At 42.2% G+C, this 8,062-nt stretch overlaps 1 pseudogene; it reads right to left on the minus strand.

The window, feature by feature from the left end:
* Window positions 1-1,021: 1,021 nt before the first annotated feature.
* On the minus strand, window positions 1,022-7,350 carry LOC121873940 (annotated as a pseudogene).
* Window positions 7,351-8,062: the final 712 nt, after the last annotated feature.

Raw genomic sequence — 8,062 nt, forward strand, 5'->3', positions numbered from 1 at the left:
TTTTTTCTGTTTTGTTGGTGGGAGGAAGTTGATAAATCCTGGTGGGGAGGAGGAGATGGGGAAGGGAGAAGGCCTGACATACCAGGCTAGCAGCTTTCTCCATGGCATAAGAGACCTCTGCTGTCTTAGCGGAGCAGCGCGCCGAGTATGTTACATATTTCGTGTGGTAAATAGGGCTAAATAAAAATGAATTCGATTCAATAATGTGAACAACTACAGTTCAAGGAGCGTATTCTAATCATGGTGCTGCTTATCTTAGCATTTCAATTGCTGTGCAATTTGTTTTCAATAATTTTCACATATTCAGTGTCATCATTCTGGCCAGAGGTCATGTTGTAATAAATGTGCTTTTATTTTTACTTTTATTTTCTTCGTCTTAGTTCTTATTACTCTTTTTTCTTTCTTTCCCTGTATACTCATGAAATGGAGGCGGTGAAGGTGAAGTGAGAGGAGGGAGGAGGAACAAGAGATGCTAACAGCTGGTTTGTGGTTAGGGAGGTGGAGGTTTACCTGTGGTCACTCCCCCACCAGAGGGTAACTGATATGAGGGGAGGATGAGGAAAGAGAGAATAACTAGAAGAGAGGGGAGGCTGATAACTAAGGAATAACTGAGAAGGGGAAACAGGCGATAGGTGTGTTGTTACTCAGGACTCACTGTATCACTGCATACCACCAAGACACTCAGGGGGACATACTCATACACAAGGGAGCTGAGAACTAATCACAACTGTTCTTCGTTCATTAACGACGTTATTCAGAATGAACAGTACACTTTTAAAACAATAAACCTATTTTCCAAGCTAGTTAAACAGGAGTGACGTGAATACCAATGTATTTCGTGAAATGGATAAAACCTTAAGGGTACTTATATATATATATATATATATATATATATATATATATATATATATATATATATATATATATATATATATATATATATATATATAAATATACATACACGAGTATATCGCCTTGCTGAGGACCTGCATACCACACACACGTCTTTACTTAACCAATTCTAACCAGACTCTGTGTTTGAAAACCGAGTGCCCTCTTGTTGAGGCAAGAACTCAGCTTCCAGCCAATTAGCACAGTTAGGCTTTCGACATCACACTCACAGGCCACTGTGATTGGTTCATGCCTCAGGCACTCCTGGTTTGGGCTGGGACACTGTTATGGCGGGTAATCTTTGTCTAAGTAGGATTTTCATGTATTTCCTCAAAAACATGACACAATTTACTCCTAAAGAGATGGTTTTGTTATAATGTGATGGGTAAGGAAGACGTTACTGAGGTGGTGAGTGAGAGTGAACGAGGTTCTCTCCCAGCAGAGTAAGGAAGGAAATGCCGCAGCCCAGAAATAATAGGTAAAAGGCCCCCTGCAGTTGTCCCAACCTGAGCACTAGCTGCCTCCTGTCCACCTGGAGAAAGATGAGACTACATTTAGTTGATGTATTTAAGGTGAAACATAATTTGAGGCATATATAAGGTCACACACACACAAACACACACACACACACACACACACACACACACACACACACACACACACACACACACACACACACACACACACACACACACCCTTGACCTTATCTTAACTGACTTAGCGGACCAGTACCAACCACCTCAACCAATGCCTCCTATCGGGTGTAGCACACACTTATCAGTGCTCTGGTCCCCAGCTGCCACTCCCACTCAAATACAGAGACCCTACATCAAGACCTACAGGCCGATTACTGACTCTGCAGTGCGCCTCTTTGGGCAGTGGATTGTTCACCATCCCTGGACTGAAGTACTTAGCGTGGATGACGTGGAAACCAAATGGATAAATTATACCAACACTACCACGGAAGCTCACCACCACTTCTTCCCGAGAAGTCCGTCAGATCTCACCCAGCTGACTTGCCCTGGATCACACCTCGGATCAAAAGACTTATGCAACAGAGAGACAGAGCCTTTCATCTCAATGACCACATCCGCTACAGGTCACTTCGCAACAGAGTCATCCGCGAAATACGCACTGCAAAGAAGTCCCACTACCCAACCAAATTACAACACCTGAAGCAGACCAACATCAGTCAATGGTATGGTAAGCTTAAAGAACTCTGTGGACTAAACAATATGACACACCCCCTCCCCTTCCTTAGCCATCTCACTAATGTTGACGCAGCTGAGCAAACAAATAACCATTTCGCTACTATATGCCAGACGCTCCCACGGCTCGACACAACCACTCTCCCTGCCTACCTACCAGCCCCCCTTCCCACTGACTTAGTAGAAGAATTTGACGTAGCAAAACGCCTGGACAAACTAAAATTAAAACGCTCTACCACCCCCATTGACTTACCAATGAAACTCTTCAAGGAGTTCTCCCCGGAGCTTGCTAAACCCCTCTGCTCCATCATCAATGCTTCTCTCAGTCAAGCCAGATGCCCAGCTGACTGGAAGACCTCTTATGTATCACCAGTGCCCAAGTCAACCAGCCCACAATCCTTAAATCAGCTACGACCTATTGCAATCACCCTAATACCCAGCCTAATCTGTGAAAGTTTTGTGTTTGACTGGGCTTATGCTGATATTGCAGGAGTCGTAGACCCTCAGCAATTTGGCAACATGAAAACTTCCTCCACCACTCACTGTCTTGTCAGCTTTCTCGATTACATATACCGCCATCTCGAGAAACGAAAAACGTCTGTAGCTGTCGCCTTCATTGATTTCACTAAAGCGTTCGACCTAGTCGACCACAATATAATCATAAACAAAGCTATTGACCTCGGGCTTCGGAGAAGTCTCATACCATGGCTTACAGACTTCCTCAGTGACCGACGCCAAGCTGTACGCTTCCGAGGGGCTGTCTCCACCTTTCAGTCACTCACCTGTGGCGTCCCCCAAGGCACCAAGATGGGACCACTCTGCTTCCTTATGCTCATCAATGATGCCCTAAGAGAAACCCCTGCTCGCTGGAAATATGTCGACGACTCCACCATTGGGATCAGCGTCAACAATTCTGCTCCCAACTATACCGCCCTTCAGGATTTATTGAACAGTCTCCAAAACTGGGCCACCAACAACCATGTCACCATCAACCATACCAAGACCATGGTTATGCACATCAACCTCTCCTCCGACATTGTCCCACCTCCTTCCATTACCCTAGGTCCGAACACACTCCAGGTTGTAGATTCCACGAAGCTCCTCGGCGTCACCATAGACAACAAACTAAATTGGAAACCACACGTCAGTGAAGTTGTCAAAGCCTCCAGTTTCCGTCTCCACCTGCTCCGCCGACTCAAGTCCCTCGGAGTTCCTGCACACGAGCTCCTCAGTGTATACACAACATTCATACTTCCCAAGCTCACCTATGCCTCCCCCACCTGGTCTTCCTCCCTAAATGCCACACAACGTAAACACCTAGAAAAAGTGCAAAAGAGGGCATGCAAGATTATTCTCTCCCCTTCCTACTCCACATATCAAGAAGCGCTCAACACACTGACCCTTTCGACTCTCACTGACCATCACCACGACCTCATCTACAAATTTGGTAAGAAGCTTCTACACCATCCCCGACACCGGCTCCTACTACCACCTGACATCCCCTGTCCGAGAATTGCTGTTCGACACCACAACCGCATCCAGCCCATACGTGCACGAACTGATCGCTATAAGAACAGCCCAGTCCCAACCGTTGTAAAAATTATCAATAACATGTAATAAATCAGTGTATTCACTCCCGGTAAACACTGCTCCTTACACTGTCACTATGTTGAAATGAACTGTAGTTTGAGCTGATCCCCATCTAAGTTATTATATGTCTTATTTGTGTCACTTATGTTACTTGTATATTATTTGTAATTCGTAACCCATTCCCCAAATATGTAACTGTAAATTTTCAGCCTTCTGGCTGCCAAGCTCTTTCAATAAACCGTTAATTATAATTATTATTATTATTATTATATTTAACAACAAAAACAAACTCTAAAATATGAAATGTGATCGTAAAGTGTGTGGAGCTCGGCTCTATGCTACACGAAACCACTAAGAATAAAGCGATATCAGTATAATTGACCTGTTGTGTGTACATCTGGTTAGCCTGAGTATCCAGGGCTGCAGCGGCCCTATTCTCCCTCACACGCCTGACTCTGACGTCGGCTTTCCAGTAGGCTGTAATGCCAGCATCCTCCAGCAGTGACATCAGTTGACTAAAACGCGGGTAGAAAGGAGCGCCCTTCCTGGAAAAGATTAAAATTATGAATTACTGAGAGTTTAATTGTTGTTCAGGGGTTGATAATCCCACAATTAAGTCCTGGAAGAAATCAATATGTTTGAAATTACAGTATGTATATAAAGAATGCTATGTGTGTTATCATAGTTTAAGGCCAGAGAACATTCTCTATACGAATTGTATCGTGTTGTTGTGTTTTATATGTATTTCGCTTTGACCTTTTGTAGTTGACGAAGATGAACAATTATATACTTGTGTTTGTTTGAATATTTCTGATTCATGTACATAATTATAATATATATTTAAGAACTTCCCTCTTATTGACCTTAGGTTAGGTGGGTAAACAAAGTTAAAACTATCAAGGTGCGGATGAAAATGTAAAGATAACTAAAATGTTTAATATCTACTTACCTCGTTCCCCATCCAAAGACAGCCACCATGGAAACGCTGATCTTGCTGACGTAGAAGGGGGTATTGCCGAGGGAGTCAGTGTAACGGGAAGCGATGATGATGCTGACGTACTCCCTGAAGGTGAGGAAAGAGAAGCCTCCCTTCTTGACATTGCTTAGGGCCTCGTCTACAGGGAGGATCTAGTGCACAGGAAATTCAAGTCATAATTTACAGTAAAATGTATACTTCATTTTGAGTGTAATTACTGTTACTATGGTTTTTTTCTGAAATTATTATTATTATTTATTCTCATTCTTAGTATTAGTATTATTATTATTCTTAGTATTATTATTATTTTTATTATTATTACCTCGACAGGTGTGGCATCTATTGAGAATTGTTGCTTAAATTATAGTCCTTAGAGGGTCAATGCTTAAGCCAGCACCATAAAAGGTTTTAATGATAACAATGACTTACTTCCATGCGCTTATATATCTGTTGCACCACGGGATCGAAGTGTTTAGAAAAATATTCCAGAGGGACGCTGGACAAGAGCCATCGCTCAGTGCCCCACTTCCAGACATCCTTATCCAACAGATCCTGAAAAGTCTCCAAGGTGGGCGATTTCCCCTGAACTGTCAAGTGAGCGATCAGTGACCATACAGAAAAATTAGGTCAAATAAGAATGAGCCAAAGTGGATGACCAGAAAACTTAAACATGACATAGAAATAAAGAAAGGAATATATAAGAAATTAAAGGGAGGGGAGGAGCAGCTCAGAAACAGGCATAATGAACTATCTAGGAATGTTAAGAAAAATGTAAGGAAAGCAAAGAGAGACTACGAAATCAAAATAGCAAGAGAATCCAAGGCGAATCCCAAGGGATTTTTCCAGGTATATAGGACAAAGGTCAAGTACAAAGTTGGGCCTCTAATGTCAGGGAGGGGAGAAGTGATAAATGGCAGTGCAGAAATAAGCAAAGCATTGAACAGCTACTTCTTATCAGTTTTCACAGAAGAAATTTGCGATGAAATTCCAGAGGTGGAACTGATATTTAAGGGAAAGGAAGAAGAGAAATTAAAGAATATCACTATCAGAAAAGAGGATGTTCTTAGGAAGATAAATAAACTAAAGAAAACAAAATCCCCAGGGCCGGATGAAATTTTCCCTCGAGTCTTGAAAGAGTGTAGGGAACAGATTAGCGGACCCCTCGTAAACTTATTTACAAAATCATTAAACACTGGAGTTGTGCCAGACTTGTGGAAACAGGCAAATGTAGTACTCATATTCAAAAAGGGAGACAGAGCATCAGCGTCAAATTACCGGCCGATCAGTTTGACTTCAGTAGCGGGGAAATTTCTTGAATCAATTATAGCAGATAGCATCCGATCGCATCTAGAGCAAAGCAAATTAATCTACGACTCTCAACATGGGTTTACAAAGGGAAAATCTTGTCTAACAAATCTGCTGACTTTTTTTAGGAAAGTCTTCGAGGTAGTAGATAATGACGAAAATTACGATGTTATTTACTTAGACTTTAGCAAAGCATTTGACAGAGTACCGCATCAGAGGCTTCTGAGAAAAATTAAGGCTCATGGTATCGAGGGGAAAGTTTTAAATTGGATAAAATCATGGCTCACCGATAGAACGCAGAGGGTCAGCGTAGATGGTGTTAAATCTGAGTGGGGCCGTGTAACCAGTGGGGTTCCCCAGGGGTCAGTACTTGGCCCACTCTTGTTCATAATCTACATAAACGATCTAGATACTGGGATCAGCAGTGACATAAGCAAGTTTGCGGATGACACCAAAATAGGGCGGCAAAAATTTATTCAGGGCAGGATGCAAATGCATTACAGGAGGATCTAAATAAACTGCAGGGGTGGTCTGAAAAATGGCAAATGAAATTCAACACCAGCAAGTGCAGCGTACTTAATATTGGAAGATCAAATACTTATAATGTATACAGCCTTAACAACATCAACGTAGAGAAGTCGACTTGTGAAAGAGACCTAGGGGTACTTGTGAGCCCGGACCTATGGCCTAGAAAACAGTGCGTTAATGTTCGAAATAAGGCAAACAGAGTATTGGGTTTTATATCTAGAAGTGTAAGTAACAAGAGTGCAGAGGTCTTATTGCAACTATATCTTGCGCTAGTCAGGCCGCACCTCGATTATGCGGTTCAGTTCTGGTGCCCTTATTATAGAATGGATATAAATTCACTAGAGTCGGTGCAGCGAAGAATGACAAAAATGATTCCGGGACTTAGAAACCTTCCATATCAGGATAGGTTAAAAAAACTTAACTTGCATTCCCTACAAAGACGAAGAGTGCGGGGAGATATGATAGAAGTATTCAAGTGGGTGAAAGGAATAAAAAAAGGGGATATAGATAAAGTTCTTATGATATCCGAGCAGGGTAGGACTCGGAGCAACGGATTCAAGTTGGATAAGTTTAGGTTTAGGAGGGAGATAGGAAGGAACTGGTTAACAAATAGGGTGGTGGACGAGTGGAACAAGCTTCGCAACCTTGTAGTAAGTGCGGGAACTCTGGAAAGTTTCAAAAGGAGGCTAGATAGATTCATGGATGATAGAGAGTGGTAGTAACTCGACAGGAGCTGCCATGCACAGGCCAACCGGCCTATTGCAGACTCCTTATTTTCTTATGTTCTTATGTTCAGTGAGGAACGGAAGGCTGTGCTAATGACCAGAACACCAGCCACCACCCCACCAACATCTGTTCGTGTAGTCACGGTGAGAGTGGGAGTGTTTATCATACACGCTATACTCACAGTCACACAAAAAGAGAAACTTTAGACGGGAGGCAGAGAGATATAACTATCAAGGCAAATATAACGCTTATAGTGTTTGGGACGATATCGGGGGTGTGCTTTGGCGCCCTAGACCGATAAACACTTCTTAACCAGAAGGCGTATTTGTGACGAGGTCCTGTTCTGATGGAGAAAGGCGGAGTGACGCAATTTTTCAGATTGTGAAATCAGCTGCGAAAATTAGAACTTTGACTGTACGTCAATGGTCAATATATTCAATCACATATTACGGTGCCCTCTCCTAATCATTATTAAAAAAGATCATTAGAGCTTGCACAATTATTCATGTCCAAGATTCATGCAGTTTTAGTTTTTTTAGTTTAACAAATTTATTGGCAGAGCTTGGAGTACAGTTTGCCTATTCTGAATAATTCAGTCAGGTCTTGACACTGAGGGTGGTATCACTTCTCACTGTCACGCAGGACAGAGGTTCACACACAAAGAAATACATCATGTTCATTAACAACTATAAATGTATAGAGGTCAGATTCATATGGATAATGTCACTGTTCACTGCCATGCAGGACAGAGGTTCGTACACAAAGAGTTGCATCATATTCATTGACAGTACATATACATATATGTAAACACACACACACACACATATACATACATATT

The sequence above is a fragment of the Homarus americanus genome, unplaced genomic scaffold (assembly GCF_018991925.1).
Source record: "Homarus americanus isolate GMGI-L3 unplaced genomic scaffold, GMGI_Hamer_2.0 scaffold25827, whole genome shotgun sequence".
NCBI classification, from domain to species: Eukaryota; Metazoa; Arthropoda; class Malacostraca; order Decapoda; family Nephropidae; genus Homarus; species Homarus americanus.